This window comes from Erpetoichthys calabaricus, chromosome 2, assembly GCF_900747795.2.
Source record: "Erpetoichthys calabaricus chromosome 2, fErpCal1.3, whole genome shotgun sequence".
Lineage (NCBI taxonomy): Eukaryota > Metazoa > Chordata > Cladistia > Polypteriformes > Polypteridae > Erpetoichthys > Erpetoichthys calabaricus.
The window spans coordinates 214,680,044-214,703,463 of NC_041395.2; the positions used below are offsets into that span (position 1 = coordinate 214,680,044).

At 37.0% G+C, this 23,420-nt stretch overlaps 1 protein-coding gene across 3 annotated transcripts in view; it reads left to right on the plus strand.

Annotated features, from left to right (window-relative positions):
* The first annotated feature begins 1,312 nt into the window (after positions 1-1,312).
* The window catches only part of LOC114646788 (uncharacterized), a 28,996-nt gene continuing 6,888 nt past the window's right edge, over positions 1,313-23,420 (plus strand). Inside the window, exons 1-2 of one of the 3 annotated variants that reach the window (XM_028795126.2) lie at positions 1,313-1,515; positions 16,691-16,846. The gene's annotated coding sequence lies outside the window, so the exon portion shown is untranslated. The remainder of the gene's footprint in view (positions 1,516-16,690; positions 16,847-23,420) is intronic. The other 2 variants (XM_051924015.1, XM_028795127.2) reach the window with 2 other exon arrangements.

Here is a 23,420-nt window from a genome sequence, read left to right on the forward strand (position 1 = left end):
GTTTCACTAGTATGCGGGTGGAGCTACAGGGGACAGCTACTAAAAAATAAAACATAATAATAAAAATAGAACAGACATTAAACACAATAAAATTAGACAATACAGTTCATCCTAGCTTGCAAAAACAGTCTTCAGTATAAGTAGACTTGTGTTCTGCAATTAAACAGACGATCACAAAAGGAAAGACTGGTGGTGCTAAAGTTCTTGGAAAAATTCAAGTCTGATAGAAATTCAACAATCACATTCCAGCTGCAAGAACCTTGGAACTGGAAGTGACAAATTTTAATGAAAAGCAGAAAAGAAATACTCATTGACTGTTAAAATTTGGAAACAAATTTAAGAACATCATTATCCTCCAGAATGGTTTGAATTAAGTTTTGCAATTCTGCATGTTCTCTGCAAACATTTCAAAACAGGATGATTAACGTTTTCCACTGCCATTAAGCAGGTTCAGAATTGCACAGTGTTCAATATTTTTACCAAGCTGTAGACTATTTGATATCTTACATTATTGCATATGTATAGTTGGGACAAAGGCAGGCTGAATAACTTAATCGGGGCTATGAAGCAGAGGCAGGAAGTGAACCAGCATCCTTGCGGTGTAGGCATTCTCCACAGGTCTGCAAGGGGTTTGCACCAATTACTCAAGTTAGATCTGCTGATGAAGACTTTAAACTGCCCCTCCGTGAGTGAGTGTGACAAGCCAGGACTGCTTCCTGCTGAACAAGCGGTGATTAAAATGGTTAGATTTAAAGGAAACGCAAAATGAAGATTCTTTATGTTGTATGTTAAATTGTGCAATCAGTCTTAATAGTAGCAGTGGGAAGAAGCAGACTAAATATTCTAACAAAAATAATGTCTCAAAATGTTGTTTACGTGCTAATTACCGCATAGTATAGATAGATAGATAGATAGATAGATAGATAGATAGATAGATAGATAGATAGATAGATAGATAGATAGATAGATAGATAGATAGATACTTTATTAATCCCAAGGGGAAATTCACATTGGCATGGTATATTAAAATCCAACCATAATGAAAAAAATGTATTCTCTCCAAAGACGCAAAGATCGGAGTTACACAGAATCAACTAACGCATTTTAGAAACCAACAGTACTTTTTTAAATCATCTAGTCTACAGATACCAAAACGACTGTATACACCACATTTTTCTGATTGGCGCGCCTGTCTTTGCCCTCCACAACTCCACAAAGCGCGCTCTCGATTTGACGCGTGCCCGATATCCCACTGGCCAAAGAGCTGCAGCGACGCTTCGCGGGCAGTTGCTTCAGTACCGACTAATAAGTTTCAGTTTTGGAGAAGTGAAAATAGAAAGTAAAAACATAGATCGGATGGCTGCTCCCACTGTAAAAAAAAACAGCTGAGAACAAGTAATAAGGATACATATTTTAATAGCACAGAAGTGGTCATCTGGAAGGAAACGAGCTGTACGTAGGTTTCTCCTTGCTCAGCAGACTGGGAATTTCTCAGACGCATCATTTCTGTTACTGGTAAGCTCTACCTGCTCGTTCACTAAATCTAACTAATGTATAAAAGTTATGTAGAAATCTTAAGATATAAAGGAATGTTTGGTCGGGTGCTTCAATTAGCCTTCTTCCCCCATAACTGACTCCGAGGATTTCCTTCATATTTTATTTTATGTTATAATTTATATTTTGTGTTGTGGTTGTATTTCTAGCACACGTTAGCGTAACTAGTCGATACAGTGAATTCTGATTCGTATTCTTAAGGCAAATGTATTAAAAGGATACATTTTTCCGCCAGTTTATACCATTTTAATCAAAGATAGGAATTCGATCGCAACGTGCTGAAAGACAAGTCGTAAGGTGGTACAGAGGAAATGTATTATTAGATCAAAACAATGTAAATAAAAATATTGCATGCAGTGGGTTAAGAAACTATTCTGACTTCTTCACTTTATGCACACTTTATTGTGTTGTAGATTTAATTTTAAATGGATAAACTTGCCATATTGAGCTTGCACTCAATATCCCATTATGGCAAAGTTAAACCATGTTTTCAGAAAAGTTTGTAAACTTGCTAAAAATCAGAAACTGAAATCCCTCATTCATACACTGTAAGTATTCAGACCATTAATTCAGTAGTTTGTAGAAACCCAGCAATTACAGCTTCACGTCTTGCTGGGAAAGTCTCTACAAGCTTTGCACATCCGGATTTCATCAGTTTAGTCTATTCTTCCTTGTAGATCCTCTCAAGCTTTATTAGATTGGATGGGGAGTGTCTGTTAACTGACATTTTTATGTCCCTGCACAGATGTTCTATTGGATTTTAATCTGAGATGATCAAGGACATGTCCTTGTGCCACTCCAGTGTTGTCTTGGCTGTATGCTTCAGGTCATTGTCATGTTGAAAGGTGAACTGTTGCTCCAGTCTGAAGTTGCATGTACTCTAGAGCAATATTTCTTCCAGGACCTCTTTTTATGTGGAAACATTCATCCTTCCCTCAATTCTGACCTGCCACTGAAAAGCATGCCATAGAATGACGCTGCCACCACCATACAATACTTCACTTTAGGGAAGGTATTTAGGCAGGTGATGAGCAGTACTTGGTCTTTTCCAGACATCATGCTTGGACTATGCTGCCCAAAGAGTTCAATTTTTGTCTCATCAGATCAGAGAATCTTTTACCTCACTCTCACAGAATTCTTTAAATTGTCATATGCCTTTTCCTCAAGAGCAGCTTCCATCTAGCCACTCTACCATAAATGCACAGAGTGCTGCTGAGGTGGTTTTCCTTCTGGCCAGCTCTCTCATCTCAACAGTGGACTTCTGGAGCTTTGTTAGAGTGACCATTGGGTTCTTGGTCATCTTCCTGACCAAGGCCCTGTTGCTCAGTTTGGCAGGATAGCCAACTCTAATAAGAATCCAAATGTCTTCCATTTCCCAATTATTGGGGCCACTTGGAACACTCAAAACTTTAGAAATGGTTTTATTCTCTCACCCTGATCTATAGCTCACCATGGTTGGATCACAGAGGTCTACAGAGAGTTCCTTGGACATCAAGACTTGGTTTTTGTCCTGACATACAGTTTGAATTGTAGAACCTTATAAATAAAGGGTTGTTGCTTTTTAGACAATGTCCAATCAATTCACTTTTCAACAGGCGCACTCAAATCAAGTTCTAGAAACATCTCAAGGATAATTAGAGCAAGTAGGATGTGCCTAACCACAATTTAGTGCCAGAGCAAAGAGTTGAAATACTTATATGAACGAGGGATTTAAGTTTTTAAGTTTTAATAACATATTTTCACTTTGTCATTATGGGTTATTGAGTATAGATTACAGTGATCCCTCGCTATATCGCGCTTCGCCTTTCGCGGCTTCACTCCATCGCGGATTTTATATGAAAGCATATTTAAATATATATCGCGGATTTTTTGCTGGTTCGCGGATTTCTGCGGACAATGGGTCTTTTAATTTCTGTTACATGCTTCCTCAGTTGGTTTGCCCAGTTGATTTCATACAAGGGACGCTATTGGCAGATGGCTGAGAAGCTACCCGGCTTACTTTTCTCTGTCTCTTGCGCTGACTTTCTCTGATCCTGACGTAGGGGGATTGAGCAGGGGGGCTGTTCGCACACCTAGACGATACGGACGCTCGTCTAAAAATGCTGAAAGATTATCTTCACGTTGCTATCTTTTGTGCAGCTGCTTCCTGAAATGACATGCTGTACGGTGCTTCGCATACTTAAAAGCTCGAAGGGCACGTATTGATTTTTGATTGAAAAACAAACTCTGTCTCTCTCTCTCTCTTCCTGCTCCTGACGGAGGGGGTGTGAGCTGCCGCCTTCAACAGCTTTGTGCCGCGGTGCTTCGCATACTTAAAAGCAAACAGCCCTATTGATTTGTTTGCTTTCCTCTGTCTTTCTGACAGACTCTGCTCCTGACGCGCACTCCTTTGAAGAGGAAAATATGTTTGCATTCTTTTAATTGTGAGACGGAACTGTCATCTCTGTCTTGTCATGGAGCACAGTTTAAACTTTTGAAAAAGAGACAAATGTTTGTTTGCAGTGTTTGAATAACGTTCCTGTCTCTCTACAACCTCCTGTGTTTCTGCGCAAATCTGTGACCCAAGCATGACAATATAAAAATAACCATATAAACATATGGTTTCTACTTCGCGGATTTTCTTATTTCGCGGGTGGCTCTGGAACGCAACCCCCACGATGGAGGAGGGATTACTGTAATGGACAAATGTATCTATTTTTAATTAAGTGAAGAGGTCTGAAGATTTTCTAAATCTACTGTATAGTAAAGCAATCACTATTATGATTCTTTAAATATGTCCAGTCTTTATACTACATATGTAATTATGTAATATGCCTCACATTTTACCTTTCATTCCCTTATTCATCTTTGCAGCTTTATTCTTTCTATTTCTCTCTGATACCTTTACTAGCTGTGTTACATGGCTTCACCTGGGAAATTTCCTAAGACAATGGGCTTCAGTTATAGTGCTGTCAGTAAACCGAATTTATCAGAAGTACAATGATTTTATATATATATATAATACGAGCGACATTCAAAAAGTTTCCTCACTTTCGTATTTTCATTGGAAACGTTGAAGGTGGGAGGTGTAATAATTGTAAAAAGTTGGTACGATGCTGGGAAAATTGCATCGCAGATGAAGGTGACTATTTGGAAAAGCGATGTCATTTGTATTTGAAATTCTTAATAAATAGAATTTAAAAAAGTGTGGAAACATTTTGAACATCCCTCGTATTTGTAGTTTTGTTACCAGGGGCTAATACTATTAATTCACTTCAGTTTCTTACTATTTAATACAATTGGCCTTGAGAAAAAAACATTCCTGCCATAGATAAATTCCTGCTTTTCCTCGTGACAGACTTCAGCTTTGTTAATGATCAACATAATTTTACCAGAAACTGTATTCTTTTGAATTCAAACACATAATAAGTTGAATAGTGGGAATTATGAGAATGAATGTCCACCTGCCTTGTGCCCTATGCTTGCTGGGATAGGTTTCAGCTTCCCTGCAACCCCCCTCAGAATAAAGCAGGTTTAGAAAACGGATGAATTGATTATTATTATTATTTAAGTTTTTATTCTGATATGATTCATGTGTTTACATCATTGACTCAAGCATTACGTTTCTTGTTCTTCATCACTTGTATGTTCAAGCTTTTCTGTTTTTCTGTGTTTTGATGTGAATAATAGGTGTCATGAAATTTTTAGTACAACCGCACCCCACAGTGTGAGTCAAAGTAATGCTCAGGCCCAGAAACTGCTTCACAGGAGGTTTACAACATAAAGCACACAACCTTATCAAAACTGTTAGCTGTTACAGTCAAGTCAGTAAATGTTGGTATATGAAATAAAATATCAGCATACATTGTGTGTACTGTCAGGATTTGAGTAAAGAAACACTGGCAATGTGAATATGGTTTGTTGACTTTTTATTAACACAACAGATAGTGTATTCGTTTCAGTACACAGTGTGAGTACTTCAATATTTGGTGTACGTACTATGAAGAATAAATCAATTAAGTCACAAACGGCACCTTATAGAAAAGAAATAATACCATGAAAGAAATGTTAACATTTTTTATAATCATGTCTTTTGGGATAGGCTTGATTAAATTAAGTACTCTTGTTTTCCCTAAACATTCTTCATTAGATTAATGGATGACTTTTAGTTGTGAGATAGTGTGAGTGTGTGCATGAATGTGCCCTGTGGTGGACTGGCCCCATACTGTCACAATAGACTCTGTGAAGGAGATTAAGTGGCTTAGGAATGGAAAATGACAGACCATTTCCCCAAGGCTATAAAAGCAACACATGGCGGTGTGGCATCAGATCAACATGAAATTAAGGGGACCATGTTTAAAAATGTCTTTTTTTCTAAACGACTCATACAATATTTTTGTTAACCCCTTTGAAGCAAAGCTTAAAGTCTATATTTCAATCATATCTTTGTTTCAAATCCATTGTGGTGGTGCACAGAACCAAAATTATGAAAATTGTGCAACTGTCCAAATATTTATGGACCTGACTGACATTTTTATGCATATGTGGGTCAGCCTGTAACTTTTTAAGTAACAGTCTGATAACTGGCACATTTAGTGCATTAGTAATTGCTGCCAGGACATCCATTAAGCTTTTCACTAGTGTTTTTGGCACTGTCTCTAAAGAACAGGTAGCACTTTCAATTTAGATATTAAAGTTATGACTTCCTGCTCTGTTATCAAATAAAAATTACTAAAGCAGTGTATGCAAGGTAAGACAGGAATTGCCGATGTAGTGTTTAGTTTGCAAGGTAACACTAAAACATGGGACCTTAAATTGTAAATTTTATCATTTACAAAGTTCATAAAGCCTGCACTGCTAATACTTGTAAGGATGTGACATTGATTTTCACAATTTCTATTTGTAAGAATAGCTACTGTTCTAAACGGTACATAAGGATTATTTCTACTGTCATCTATTAATCTAGCACAATAGGTCAAACTGGCCTTAAACAGAGCTTTATTATATTTTTTAACACTCTTTGTCCATGCAGTTCAAAAGATCTGCAGCTTTGTTGCACTCTATCTATGTTACAGTTACTCAAGCTTAAGTGTGTGAGTACTCTGATTAAACCAGAGTGAGTTTATATGTGTTCCTGCTTGCTTTAGTTTTAAGGAGAGCTGCTGTATACAAAGCCTCTTTTAAAGTCAACTTATAATTTGATGTTATATCATCTAAGTTGTTTTCACAATTATTCTTGCATTTCCCAAAATATCTACAAATTTTGATGCAGACTTATAATCTAGATGTCACATTGTTCTTATTTTAATCTGCAAGAAAATTGGTAAGGGCAAGAACAAATCAAATGTAATTAAGCAGTGATGAGAAATAACTTCATTTAATGCAGTGATATTTCAATTTTGATCTTCAGCTCTGTAAGTAATAATTAGATTATTGTTTGGTTATGTCAGTGAGTTGGGACAATCTGGTAAAACCCTACTGAGTTTAACAAATGAGTAGAATATTTGCTGTAAGTTTCAGTTTCAACATCAATGTTGTATATTAAAATTCCCCGTCAACAATACATGCTCATAATGTATAGCTGAATCACATAAAAGGCTGCCAAATTATTTCATAAATACTGAATATTGCCCTGGTTGTTATGAAGTAGAAAGTCCCAAAAAAACTCAGAAATGCCCATTGGGGGAATTACCATCAATCCTTGGCTTAAACCCCAAAAGACAAAGAAGAATCTTTATAAAATAAAACGATTTATTTTCACAAATGGTTCTGTTAAACTGTGAAGCTCTAGAAAGCACACAAGGTAAGTTCCAATCACAAATCCAAAGAATGGTTGAAAAGCAGAGCACAAATCCATCAATATACAAAAAACACAAGAATACTCACAAGAGAAACTCACCAGACCACAAGTGCATTCAATGAACTGCAAGGAACTGTGGGTTGGCTCCGCCTTTAGTGCTGACACAGTGATAGGCAGACAGCCCTACATCTTGGGGAACCACTCACAAAACACATGGTACATAGAACAAGATACACAAATACATAGAAACTAAATGACCAACATTTGTAACATAAACAAAGGAAATTAATACATTAAAAAAACAGATTTTAAACAGCATTTTAACACTAGCCTGGGGAGGACTAAGGCTGAAACATAACATTGGTTGTCTGTAGATTAGGACTTCAGTTGGAATCTGTTTTAACTCTTTCAGGGCTGATGTTGACTTTTGTCGAAATTCAGGGGTAGAGGACGGTAATTGGCTGTAAACTGCAACAAAACTTGCCCTTTATGTTTTAGTTCAACTCTCTTTGTTTGAAGGAAAGTTATGTAGCTTTGTTGATTTGACCTCGATTCCCTGCACGTGCATGAATAGTGAAGAGCAAACAGCCTCTAAAATGGCAGCGACATCTGGCGAGAGACTAAAGCAAAGCAAAGCAAAATACTCCATGGACATTTTACGTATTATTTCTGAATCAGTCTTTGACTTTTCGGACTCTGAGTTTGATGCAAGTTATCTGGAGATGGAAAACGAAAATGAGGTACCTGCATCAGCCTGTCGGTCCCCAGCTACTTGTGGTGCTGAACACATTTGTGTAGCAGATACGTCTACAGCAGCGTTCGCCTAGGAGGACCACCACTTATGACGACAGGAGGTACAAACCATATTGCGTCACACTGCGACTGCTATGCGAAGACAGAGAGGTAGCCGGCCTGCCGTGCATTCCAGCTGGCCATTGAGCCACCCCTGTGCAGCTACTGCTGCCAGAGATGGCAAACAGGTGCCAACAGCAACCACAGCACGTAGCAACAGATATTTTATGTTGGTTTCTATGTGAAATGAGTGCATTGTGTGCTTTTCAGAGTTTTTTGGAAAAAATATTCTATTCTAATATTCTATTCTAATATCTAATATGAGTGTCTAAAAGGATGTGAGTTCGGCTACATTTTTATAAGCAGTTTGCAGTTCATCACACAGAATTATCCCAAGGACACCTCGTCAACCAGTATGTCTTGATTTATGAAGGAATGTCCAGTAAAACCATGTGGTGCTACCTTAGCTACAGAAATAATGTCAGATTTACTAAGCCAGTTTTCAGTAAAAAGATAAAAAATCAGATTTTGTACATAACATCATTTACCAAAGCAGGTTAATTTCTGGAGAGAAGATGCTTAGTAAACAGCATTTTTAGCTGCAAAGATGTTTTTTGAACTGTTTCTTTTTTTTGTTTTGTTTTAATTTGAGTTACCGTCCTTAGCGTTTTCTCAAAAAACATGTAAAAGGCATATTTTTTGGCTTGAAAATTTACAGTTTTATTAAATTTTTACTATAAAACATGCAAAACACTAAAAGTACAAAGTACAATGTGTAAAAAGTATAATAATAGTAATATATGAAATTAATAATAATGTTGATGATGGTGTTAATATTGTATATTCTGTCAAAATATGTCTTTTGTGTGGTATGTCTTTGAACGGGAAAACTGCTTAGGTGTACAATCATTTTCCCAATAGCATAACGGTTAGTCACAACAACAATTCTTTCAATCACGTCATCATCAAGAAATAATTTCAAGTAAGTAAGTGGATCTTGGCTGTCAACGTTCACTTTTATTCCTGTCTGCCCCACAAAATCAAAACAAGGTGGTACTGGTTTATTTGAAGCAGGATCAACAGAAACCCAAACACAAGCGTCACTTTCATATTCATCAGTATCACTTTCGGTTTCACTCTCCTTTTCAGTTTCACTGCCTGAAGACAGATTCACTTCATCATCACAGCTGATGAGCAACTCCTCAACATTACTGCTTGTATCACTGTCAAGAGCATACAACACCTGGGCTTCTGAAGAACATGTCTTATGGGACGTCATTATGAGGCTAGGATAACATGTGTCTACATCATTAACACTCTGACAATTATGTAAGACACGCCTATACCATTGCTGTAACGCTCAGGACTAACAGTGTTATCAGTTTTACACCCCGAGTCATCCTTGGGTCTGACGGTTATGCGAGACACTTCTATACAGCTGCCTGAGTGACACTCAAGATTCCTCATATTGTTGTAAAACAATATCATTAGTCTTGGGGTGTAATAATGAGGTGGATACTCTTAGGTCTAATTTTGCTCTTTATTCTTTCATTGTCTTTTTTTAGATTTTGCTTCGAGACTATATTTAGAAGATGTCCCACAACAATGATTCTGGGTAACAGCTACAGAATTAATTAATTAATTTAAGATCACAATGCTGCAGCCTGTATGGTGCTCAGCAAGGTAGTTTTGCTGCCATAACTTGGGATAAAATAAAAGATCTCTTCCAGTTAGGATGAAGACCATCTCTCTTGAAAAATATAGGTCTTTCACAAAATTCATGCCAATTATTCACAAAGGTTATGCTTTTATTTGCATATGAGGTCTCTAACCAGCAGTGAAAGGTATTGTTAAATACCACATAAGTTCCAAAATTTTGCTTTAGCTCTGGTGCATAAGTATATGAAGTTCCTCCCTAATTCCTCATATTGTTGTAAAACAATATCATTAGTATTGGGGTGTAATAATGAGGTAGATACTTCATTGTTGGCCAGAAAGCCCAATTTAGCCTCAATTTCGGATACATTGACCTTTGAGAGGCATTTAACTTAACTGCTGGATAAAGTTAGTTTGGGATTCCAACATTCTGCACTATTGAATTAGCAATTATGAGTACTTTCATTTTTTTCAGTCTTGACAAACATGCTGCTGAGTGCTCAAAATCTGTTCTGGGTCCAAATTGGTGACCACGGTGCAGAAGGACTGAATTTTGACTTCTTAGACCCTCATCTCACGGTTACCCACTCACCTTATGGCCGGATTGGTACTGCTAATTATGGGCGCTCACTGACCACAATGGGGCCTGGAGAGACTGAAGCCGAATCATAAATAGCCAAATTGTTTAAACAAACTGAGTCAATCCAATTTTTGGTTTGCCTAATCACTAGTACCTTTCTAAAATGCTCCTTCATAGCATGTATTTTCCTAACCAACTGTTAATTAACTATACATTTTTGGTAGGTGTATTTATCTATACCATTGGCCAGAAAACCTAAGCTATACATGCTGCAGGACATACAACATGCAGACATTCTGGCATTGCAAAGGAGCAGGATAAATGTGACATTAGTGAATAATACTTTCTTTTACAGTACTAGATTTAATCTCTTCTTCATTGCCTTTTCTTTACCATCTGGTCTATTATTTTCTTTATTAGAATTCCATTGTTACATCTTAGGCACTTGACTGCTGTGTTCACCATTACATCCTTGTGCCCAGAATGTTTCCAATAAGAATGAAGCTTCAAATAAAAATAAGGCTGCAGATCTAAAATGTATTGCAGCAATAACCCAGCACTGAAGGTAAAAGAACTCGCTGTGGATTTCAGGGGACACAGAGAAAATCATGTTCCTGTCAGCAGTGGCAGTATAAATTTAGAAAATGATAAATGTATCTCTTCTGTAGGCACTTGCAAACATGAAACATGAGAAAATGTATGTTTACAAATGTTGTAACTGGTGAAATCATTATGCGGCACAGTAACATAACTGCATAGGACAGAAAGTTAAATCACCTGAATGTTGCATGACTTTAGTCATGCAAACAATTTGTCTAAAAAAAACTAAATAACTGCAAATTGTAACTTTCTGTACATGATTGTACAGTATGTTCACTGAATACATGTATATATATCCCTACATGTCTGATATCATTACAATGCATTTGTACTGTGCAAATTATGATTTTCTGTAAGATGATAATAAACTAATGTGTTTTATGAGCTTTGAAATAGATAGATAGATAGATAGATAGATAGATAGATAGATAGATAGATAGATAGATAGATAGATAGATAGATAGATAGATAGATAGATACTTTATTAATCCCAAGGGGAAATTCACAAATAGGTACATACACACATTTTTTAGTTAATATATTACATTTTGTGGTGAAGATCCTTTGTCTCCTTTACAGTTTGTCCTTTGGAAAATTGTGAAATTCAAACATTGACACTGCTACAGTATAACGGTGTGTGTTTGTTAATTCTGTTCATTTGAGAGGTTGTTGTTGAAAGTTATTAATTTACTATCTTGAATATTTTAACTTTGAATTCTTTATTTATTTAATAAATGTAATTAAATTATTAACTTTTTTGAGTAAATAGATTTTTTGGCAGTTATGGTCTCTCTAACTTCGGTTGAATTAATAACAATATTTTGCTATCGTTGAAAGGTTTTTCTTTTAATTTTCATTTATCAGACCTCTGTCTGTTTAACGATAAGCCTTTTGAAACATCCCAAATGACTATAACTCTCTGTTTCTGCTTTGCAATCCCCTTATGATTTATACACAAGGCTTAAAATCATGACTTATGGATTGCTGTTTTCTGTAAAATATTAGAAAGTCACGATTTTGGTTGTCCACTCAAATTACAAGGAAATTTGCCACTGGATGTGATCTAACAGACAGGCAGTTCTAGGAAGGCTGAGACCTGGTTATAACAGGAAAACAGTCTTAACAGTTTGTTATTAAACAAACAATATGGTCAAAAACGAGGGCTGTTTTGAACAAAAACAGGAAATGATGAGAGCTTGAGAAAGAAAACTTTCATGTTTGAAAAATTTGGAAAGCGAAAAATGTGGAAAAGCACTTGCCATAATGAAGCTATTAATTATTTAATTTATCAATTATTTTATATAATGAGTTTAACAAACAAAGGAAGGAAATCAAAATAAGAAAACACTAAATTTCAAAGTACAAATGTAACAACAAAAAATAAATTCCAAAAATATGAAGAAGAAAAAACAAGAACCAAGGGACAGCACAAATTATTTCCCACAGCTCCCATGTTTGTTTTTCTTTGTTGTTGTTTACTATTGTTTGCTACATTTTTTGGATAATATGGATAGCAGAATTTGTGAAGAAAGACTCACACTCACTTACATGTGCCAGCAATGGCTGGACCTGTGTCCTTTAACTCCCAGAGCACTTGGGCTAATTGCCAGACTCCAGTATAACTATTGCTGGGGAAAGAGAGCAGGAGCCACAATAAAAAGGAGAAGGTACAAATCTTACCTGTCTTTTATCATCATGGACAATGTAAGATCACTTGTAAATAGAACGGATGTGCTCTCAATGCTTAGCAGGTACCAATCTCAGCGGTCTTATGTGTACTTCATGTAGATGTGGCTTAGAGCTAAAACTCTGTACTCTATGGTTGTATTGGATGGTTTTAATATCAGGCAGGTATACAAAACCAGCCACAAAAGCAGTAAGAAAAAAGAAGGTGGATTTATTATTTTTGTGAAAGAAAAGTGGTGCAATTACATTGCACATTACAATTAAAACACAGGTATGTGACCAGAGTGTTGAACTGCTCATGAAGGGCTTATGGCCTTTTTTATATGTTGAGGAAGTTTGCAAATACCATTGTGTTGTCAGTTTGCACCCTCCCATTGGCAGATTCGGCTGTCACAACCAACACAGTATATTCTGTGCTGAACAATCTCACTAGTGCTTTTAACACAATTTCTGGGAACTTTAACCATGTTTAATTTTCCACAACTCCTCAATTTATACTAGTTTGTGGACTATGCAACAAGTGACTTGAGGATCCCAGACCTTATATATGCCAGAGTTAAAGAGGCATATAACACTATTGCTTTGGCACCATTTGGGCAGGTCTGACCATATTTTGGTTCAGCTCATACCTGCATATAAGCCCATTGTCCAGTATCTGCCAGTCACCACCAGAACCATGAGGGATTGGACAATGAAGGCTGATGAGGGTGTGAAGGATGTTTTTGATAATACTGACTGATGCTTTTTGAGTCACATGGTGAGAATTTGGAGGGATGCAGACACTGTAGTAGAGACTACATCATGTTTTGTGTGGATAACACAGTCCCCACAATGACAGCACAATATTTTTCCAAACAACATGCCATGGATAACAAGAGACCTAAAAGCCCTTCTGAATTAGAAGCCTTCCAGTCTGGAGATTAGAAGAAAATCAAGCAAGTGCAGTCAGAACTGAGGAAGCAGCTACATGAGAGGAAATCTCACTACAGGGACAAGCTGCAGTGCAGGTTACAGCAGAACAACATGAAGGAAGTGTGGAATGGGATGAGGACAATCACTGGTTACACGCAGGCTGTAAAACCTGCAAAGGAAGGGAGCAAGGACCATGAACTGAATGAGTTCTTCAACATGTTTGACTCATCCTTGTTATTTCAATCCTCCCCAAAAAGTGCAAGCCTCTGCGCATAAGCTGAGGAGGTTCTGTAATCCCAAATGCCATTTCCACACTGCACGACCTATAGTGATATCACATCTGTTGCCTCCAGTCCCCTTCCTGACCATCGCTGCTGATCAGGTAAAGAGAGATCTAGGGAAACTGTGCATGAACAAGGTTGAGGGCAGGATGGAATCAGTCCTAGGATGCTGAAAACATGTGCCAGCCAACTCTGTGGGGTCCTTCAGCACTTGCTCTCCCTTTCCCTGAGTTTTCAGAAGGGTCCCCATGTATGGCAAACATCCTGTGTAATCCCAGTACCAAACAAAGTGCATTCTAGTGACTCATTACTTTATACATCAAGAAGACCTTTGACCGACTGGTCTTTAAACAGCTACTAACCTAAGTTTGGTCTTCTGCAGTTTGCTTATCAGACACATATAGGTGTGAAGGATGTTCTGATCTACATGCTCCACAGAGTTTACTCCCACTTGTACAAAGCCAGTACCACAGTCAGAATAATGTTCTTTGATTTCTGCAGTCCTTTTAACACAATTCTGGCTCGTCAACCAGGGAAAAACTTCTAGGCTATGCATCTTGATGTCCCGACAATCTCTTGGATGATGGATTACCTGACCAACAGGCAGCAGTTTATGAGATTCAAATATTTTGTGACAGAAATGGTGGTTTATAACACTGAGACAACTCAGGGAACTGTGCTGTCTCACTTCCTATTCAGCCAATATATAACAGACTTGAAGTATAATACTAGTGCTTGCCATCCATAGAGGTTCCCCTTTGACTCCTCCATCATAGGCTGCATTAATAATGATAATGTGACAGAGTACAGGAGCCTGTTGAAGGTCTGTGTCTTGTATTGTAGGAAGAACCACCTGCAGCTCAACAAGACAAGACAAAAGAGATGGTGGTGGACATCCAGTATGCCAAAGAGCCTCTGAGAGTAGTCACCATTCAGGGACAGAATATGGAATTAGTGCAGAGCTACAAGTACCTGAGGGTTCACATAAACAATGAACTGGGTCTGAAAACACATTGGAGCTATTTAAGAAGGGACAGAGCAGACTGTACCTCCTAAGGATACTCAGATGTTTTGGTGTATGCAGAAAGCTGCTAGAGATGTTTTACAAGTCCATAGCATCCAGTGTATTGTTTTACACTGTGGTCTCCTGGGGAAGCAACTTGAGTTCAAAAGATGCATAATGCCTGAACAAATTTATTTATTATTTATTCTCCATCACAGAGCTAACCACGGACACATTGGATGTGATTGTGGGAAAGAGAATGGTGGCAAAATTGGATGAAATTATTAAGCACCATCCCCCTTCAGGAGGTGTTCTCTTAAAGCATTTTTAGCCACAGGCTTATTCCACCAATATGTGTGAAGAAGTGCCTCTGAGGGTCTTTTCTGCCTACTGCTATCAGGCGATTCAATGCATCCTCCCTAACACCCCAGACTAAATGCTTATACTCTTTAATTTTCTATTTCAGCACAGTACACATAATTAATTAGTAATAATTTATTTATCTAATGGTACTAATGAAGTTGATCTAATCTAAACTAAACTAAAACAGCAATAAACAGCCTAGAAGTAAAAGACAAAAATCTCAAAATCCAAAATAGATAATGCCTACTTAAAAAAAAAAATTGAAGAAATAAAGAAAAAACTATGAATAACAATGAAACAAACAAAGGCCAAATTCACAATGCAAATATTAAGCCCAAAATTAAATAAAAAAGATATTTCAAAATAAAATGTTAAGAAACTGCAAAATGAAATAAAACATGAAGTGTAAAAAGGGGACAGAAGCACACAACACTAGGGTAATGTCACTACACTGCGTCACAATCTGGCTTTTGTTTTTCATTTTTCACAGCTGCAGCTGGGTCCTCCCTGTGTGGAGTTGCATGTTCTCCCCTTGTCTGCATGGGTTTCTTACGGGTGCTCTGGTTTCCTCCTACTCTCCAAAGACATGCCGATTAGGTAAACTTCTGATGCTAAATTGGCATTGATGTGACTGTGTTCACCCTGAAATGAACTGCTGCACTGTCCACGTTTTGTTCCTGCCTTTTTCTTGTTCTAACTGGGACAGGCTCCAGCAACCTCCTCGTCTGGACTAAGTGGGTTAGAAAATTACATGATATGACACTAGCTGTGCTTGTTGAGGGTTTCCAAAAAAGTTCAAAATGTAGCTACCAGAAAGGTTCAAGCACTTGGTACGACGCATGTACAAAAAAAATCCATAGTCCTTGTTTTAAAAGATTTAGTGAAATCCTAAGCAAACAATTCACAAACAAATAAAGAAGAAACTTGATAATGCAGACAAAAAAGAAAAATAACTTCTTGTCTATGATGTTTCATTTAAGGCAGGGGTGTCTAACTCCAGTAATGGGAGGGTGCTGCTATGGCTGCAGGCTTTCATTCTAACCATTTTCTTAGTAGCAAAAACTGGTCACTAATTAACTGTTTTTGCCTTAATTGTAATTGACTTTCTTTTTAAAACTCTGACCTATTATTTCTAAGACCTAGGTTATAACATATGTACATAACAGATTACTACATGCCTTTATATCTTTTTTACTAACAGATCATGTTTTTGTCTAGCTATTTACCTAATATCTGAGATCATTCTATTGCCACACCAGAGATATAACTAAACATTAGAAAGATAGATAGACAGGTAGACGTTATTTGTCTCAAAGGGGAAATGTTGCTTTTTATAGATGCTTATTAAGTAAAACAAAATACAAAAAAATGTCACATATTCACGTCTGGGGACCACCTTCCTGACTCTAGTGAGGTAAGCAGTTACACCCCAAGATGAGAGGGTGTACTGATGCTAACATTGTCTTCACCTCCCTCTTTCACAGAAAAGAAAAAATGCAGAAGAAGGATGAATGACCCCACCCCACCATCCAGAGAAAACTCCACCCCTTCTCGTGTCAGCTCTGTAAAGCCGGTCCATTCCTGGAAGGTGGCGTCAGATATCTACTGAAGGACAGAACTCCTGAATGACTACCTGAGTGGTAAATCTTAAAATATTGTTTTTCAGTTTGAGCTGATAGTTGCCTATCTTTTTTGTTGCGATTAAAAGGGGTTACCAGGGTGGTACCCCAACCTTTTTTTGACTCCTTGAGTTGTCTGCTTAACCAGCCACCCTTACAACATACACACACAATATAGGAGCATTCTGTTAACATTTTAGCTTATAGGGTATAAAAAAGAATCTCCCATTAGCTATGTTGCTATGTGAAAACTACAGTTTTGTGAATTTATAATGAACTCTTACAACAGAGATCCCTTGGTTTATTAAAATATTTAAAACATCATTTTGGGTGTTTTAGGGTCCAAAGAATCTCATGGTAAAATTGATTTTTTTTCAATGCATTTTTTTATGTTAAAAATAATTACCTTCTCCCCTGTCCCATTTTCATTTTTCATTTTGCAGACAGGGCCATCTTAACGTGTGTGCACAAAGGGCACTGGCTGGGGACCCCAAGTGCATAGGGGCCCACGATATTTCTGATACCTATGTATGTTTCTGTTTTGCTATCAAAACAGGGGCCCCAGAGCTTTACTTTGCCTGGGGGTCTATGGTATTGTTAAGATGGCCCTAAAGGCACTGCCATATTGAGACATTTTACATTTGTTCTTACTAGGCAGGAAATGTGTAGCGCGTAACATAATTTCCACGACAGCGTAAAGGAAATACTTCCTGGTTGTCCAGTGTATGTGTCCAAAAATCCTAGCGTTATTACTGAGTGTTAACGACAGGTCTCCGATTACAAATTCTTTTTTTTTCTTTGACTACAATTTGCATCCTTCATTTTGGCTCTATTTTAGTTACTGACTCATTTGCTATGCTTTGTTTCATGTAATGGGGTTTGTTAACTAGGTCTTTAAAAAGTCCTCAAGCCATCTCCTGTTTTAATTTCTAAGTTAATCTGGCAGTGGCTGTAAGAGATATTTACATCCCCCTGGTGCTGAAGTGAGGCTAATTAATATACTTGGGGCCTGAGATCTAATTAGGGTTCTTGTCCCAACTCTATCAGACACAAAAAGACACCCAAAATTTAACAAAAGACAGAGAGAAATAAAGCTAAACTAAGAAGGTTAACAATGATGAAACAATAAGCAGAAATAAAGCTAAAACAGAACATCATAAAAAAAGAGAATAAAGAGCAAATAAAATTAGCAACAAACAAAATTCCAAGGTAAGACATAAATCAGGCAATAACACATTTAAGGTCTGCTTATAAAGCATAGCTGAGTAACAAAAAGTAGTATACAGTCCTATGGTTTTTCATTGCAACTCTGTGGAAGACGATGCTTGCCCTTTACTTAGGGAAAAGCACCACATTATCACCATTTTAGCCATTCACGCCTCTATGGTAGTTTTCATGACAGTACATTGTGCAGGTGACAGAGGAAAATAGCAAGAAAACCTGATGATGCTTGTTTGTGACTACTAGGTCAAAAAGCCAGACTGATCTTGTCTGTTGATTAGAGTTTAGTTGTCAGTTAGTGTAAATAATTCTTAGAAGTATGAGTTCACTCTTATATGACATGTAAGGGAGCTGTCATATGGTAAAGGTCACATGATTGTAAATGTGGAACAGCAGCTCGACCTTTATACAAGAGTGGTGCCTTGTCAGCACTTAAAAACAATTAAATGCTTCAGCAACTTGGCCATCTATTATCTAGTGTGAAAAAACAGAGCCCTGATAAAGTACCTTAAGCATGTGTTTGGTAGTTTTTGTTGTGGTTTTTTTTTTTGTCTATTTTTTATTATTTGGTTTGGTGACATTTTATCACTATTTATTTTGTGCACCATCAAAATACACTGAGGATAGTTCAGTGGTTCGTTCAACACCTACATTTCAAAGGGTGGAAAAAAGAAAAGTAGAATCTAGTGTGAAAAATATCAAGAATGACACATTCAGGAGTGTGTTTGTAGTATTTTGGTAACACTTTCGTTTAGGTACTGCAAAAATGCATCTATCATTCATTTACTCTTATGTAACAAGACCTTAACAACAAAGGGATTCACTCGTCTTTAGTGCAGTCCTTCCATAATTTAGTGAATCCATGGTTCACTGTACACTCTTAAAAATAATTTCATAGAACTAATGTATGTGGTTCTTTACTGGGTTGTGAGGTTATTTATAGTGCCATTGCTTCACAAAACTTATTTTATTCTGGAATGGGTCCTTTGCATTTCAAGTTGGTTCTTTGTGATTTGAAACATTCAAATATTTGCAAAAAAATCTGAAATGTTTAATGTATGGTAGGTTACCTAGAAGGACACCAACAAATTATGAAAACCTGGACTTAGTTTGTGTAACTGTATGTATGCAGCAGCAGTATATTTAAAATCATGACCCACTGGTATTTCACAGATCTTTTACCATCTATTGCATTGTTATTTACTGTATGGAGCCTGTTACGTATCTAAATAAATAAAGGGTCATTCTGGAACCTTCATGTAGATGGGTCTTTTTGGAACCAAAAATGGTTCTCTGTGGCATCACTCTAAAAAAACACTCTGGCACCTTAATTTTAAGAGTGTCAGGAAAATATTGTCAATAGCCATTGACATTCAGTTATAAAAATGAATGAACACATTTAAAAAACAAATCCCTAAGTAATGAACACACAACAACTCTGTTAATTTTGCCATAAGCACTAACAGTGGGAAATGCTGTTACATCATAAATCCAGCATCATAATATTGAAACCCTCTACATTGACAATTATATTATTGTTATTGGAGCAAACCTTTTTGACAGAATATTGCTATGCTGCATCTGGTATGATCTCAGTAATATAAACCCACCAGGATGCAGTCTAGCTGGCCTTGTAATGGATTTCTTTGTATGGTAGTAATGTGAGACTTTAATACTATATGTACTATATTTTGGATACTCCAGTAATTAGCCATTGTAGTATTACAAACTGGGCATTATTAAGATGTGATGTCTAAAGCACTGCCCATTATAACACTGTAAGTGTACAAAATCTCCCGTGGTAATTGGGGGTCCTATTGGTTCCCCACTGTTGGCTGAACACTAGAATTTACTCGAGACTATAGCATTTTAGGCAGCCATGAAGTTTGATATTCAGCGCATCACTATGGTCTGTGCATTCAATAAGAATTGCATTTATATAACCCATATAAGAAATATCATAAACCACATATATTTTTTATTTCTACTTATAAATGCAGTATATTCCATTGCTTGCTCACCATTTTGTAATACATTTTTTTGTTTTTGTTTTCACTGTTAATTAATCCCCTTGGGATTAATAAAGTATCTATCTATCTATCTATCTATCTATCTATCTATCTATCTATCTATCTATCTATCTATCTATCTATCTATCTATCTATCTATCTATCTATCTATCTATCTATCTATCTATCTATCTATCTATCTATCTATCTATCTATCTATCTATCTATCTACCAAGCTTTGAGAAACAGGGTAAGTACTGAGAAAGTTCTTTGTTTCCAGAGATTGTTAGCAAGAGGGGTGGCAAAGCTTATAGCTAATCACTCATTAGTCTTTTGTACCAAAAAAATATTATCTTAAAATTATAAAAAAAAGTGGTACAATGCACAAGCATTTGATGCCACAAAACAGCTGAACCTTGAACATCACTAATGTACAACTAGGAATGCCATGTTGTGGTCCACTATAACCTTCCACCCTTAAAACTTTTGCATACGTCAACAACATCTGAAGAAGGTAACAGTTGAAACACTGAGTTAACTTCAGCACTCATCTCTGTAAAATTTTATCAGGGGTCTCCTGTCAGGACCAGATTATGGATTTGAATACTGAAAGATTCTTTAATACAAGTACGATACAAGGGGAGGATTTCAATGTGGTCTGGAAGTTCATTGGATAGTAGTAAAAGTAGGGTGTATTATATGCTTTTAATGAGTTTGAATGTAACTCAAAGGTCAACTAAATGTAACTTAAAGCTGAAAGTGTAGGAGATCTTTGCCTCGTCTTAGAGAAAACAAGAACATAATTTTCCAAGGTTAGAATGAAGTAAATGAGTAATGAACACCCCTCCAGAAAGTGGGGATGACCTGATGGTAAAGCCCATTCACCCCTTCGATAAAGCGATAAGATCAATAGGACACTCTGCAAAACACCCCTCTTAAAGACGCGGTGTTCAGAACAATGGGAGAATCAGCATGAGTCAGAAATTACTGGTGGCATTAGCTGATTGGAGGAGGTAATAATGTTCTGCATATTAAGAGTCAGTTGACGTGATGTATTGGATGAGTTGATGTAATCAGAAAAAAGCATAAAGGCAGACGACTTGCTTAACTGATTGCTCACTCCATGGATTGAGACATTTGTGCATATAAATAAATGTTCTGCAATCTCATCTGGGCTCAGTGACTGACGACTGACTTCTTTAAAGATGGAGGAAAGTTTTTTTTCCACAACAATGCAATTAAGACCATCGACAGACGAAAGAGACTGGCACTTCAAGTGGATAAGCACATTAAAAAACATGATGAGAAAGGAGATGATGAAGAGCCAAATGAAAATGGAGTGACAATGGCTGGCTACAGTTTACAAGTCTTGGGGTCATGAGTAATGCTCTCAAGCAAAGAAACAGTTACAGATTTTCTGTTGTAAAGATTGTTTGAACTGTTCAACACTTTACCAAGCAAATAGGAGTAAAAGACAGATTTTACTGTTTTGTTACCCTGTAGCATTCAATCCAGACCTGGCAGCAGGAAAGCAGTTTTGAACTGGAGACTTAACTTTGGGGTCTCAAAAACTGTAAATATGAGACTCTGTGTGTATGTGAAGGGTATGATATATTTGTAAATAGGATACATAATGTGTATTCCCCCTAAGAATTACACATACTGCATATGCTGTGTATTTCAATGTATATTAGTAAAGTTTGTATATAGTTAAAATTGTTTAGAGTATATTACTGTGTTAGCATTCCATTCTTCTTTTGCACCTTCTTTGATCTGACAGCTGGCAACCACGGCTTTCTACTTCCCCTTATCTTCTGCATTTCTTTTTTCTTCCCCACATTCTTTCAATACTGACCATTGTTTAATATCATCACTTCACATTCTTCTTTTATTTCCCTTGCCTCTGGTGCCATCCATTATTCATTCTGTCACCAATTGTACCATTTTCCCACTTGACCCCCTTAAAATATGTCCTGCAAATGTCATCTCCTGTATACCCATCCTCTTCATTTCTTCTTCATTTGTCAACTTCTCTGTCAAACTAATTTTCATTATCCCTGTGCAGCACCGGATCTCAAAGCTTTCCAGCCTCCTAGTAGTTGCTTTCCCATATGCCCATGTATCACTGTCATAACCTGGGAAGACATATATGTGTTCTCAGTAATTTCTTTTTAAGCTCAATGGTCAAATTCATTCTCAGGAATTCTTTGCTGTCCCAGAAGCTTTCATTTGTTTTACCTGTTCTTTTTATCTCTATCTTCAATCTCCTTGGTCTGTAGTACAGCTTCCAAGGTGTTTATATTCCTTCATCTGCTCTAATTGTTGACCTTCCACTTTTATATTTATCTTTGATGTTCCCTTCTTGCTAATCACTGTTACTTTAGTCTTGCTAGCACTCCTTTCCATCTATTCCTTGCACACTTTATAGATCCCTTCTACCATCTTCTGTGAATCCTCCACTCTTGATGTCAGTATCACAATACTGCATAACATAAGTTTGTAATCACTTCTCCATTTATATTTGTCCCCTAATGCTCTTCTAACACCTTTTTTATTAGGAATTCACTATATTCACCCAGAAATTCACCCTATATACAGTATGTGAAATAGTATGTGTGGTAGTATACATCCTTGTCTAACTCCTCTCTTAATATCCACGTCCTCTGTTTCTTCTGAATAAGTTCTTATTTTTGCTTTCTGCTCCAGTTTCAGTACAATTTGGATATAATTCTTTTCTCATGACTTACCTTAGTATGCCTGTTTTGTACAGTACTTCTAACAGATTAATGTTTCATTCTATCAAAAGCTTTAACATAATCGATGTAAAACATGTATAGATTTTTCTTATTTTCTATCATTTTTTTCAGCTATCATCCTCACCATATATATTATATCCCATTCTCCTTTCCATTTTCTGAACTTTCTTCTAGGTATTTCTCAATTAATGGTTAGCATTGGTGTTATCTTTTATTATTATAAACAAGGGGGCTCCGCCCCCTGCTCGCTTCGCTCACCTACCCCCGGCGTTTTGAACCCGTGCCCGCTGGGCAGCCACGTGTGAGGATGACGCACGTTTAATACGGAGCGTTCGCCCGTGTCACTCTGGGGCCCCCCACTGTTAATACGGAGCTCCGTCCATACTATTATGCGGTGCATTGTGGACTACTGCGGACCCCGTAGTGTTTCCCATTTCAGTTTGTATCTCGGTCAGTCGAGCTTTGGTTTTTGAAGCTTCTGAATTCCAGTCTTCATTATCAGTAACCTGCTGTCCATGTGTTTGTCCCCCTCGTTTAACCTGTTTATGACGTCTTACTTTGCTTTCTACTCTGTCTTTCATTTCTGATCTCGCTTTATTCTGCTTTTGT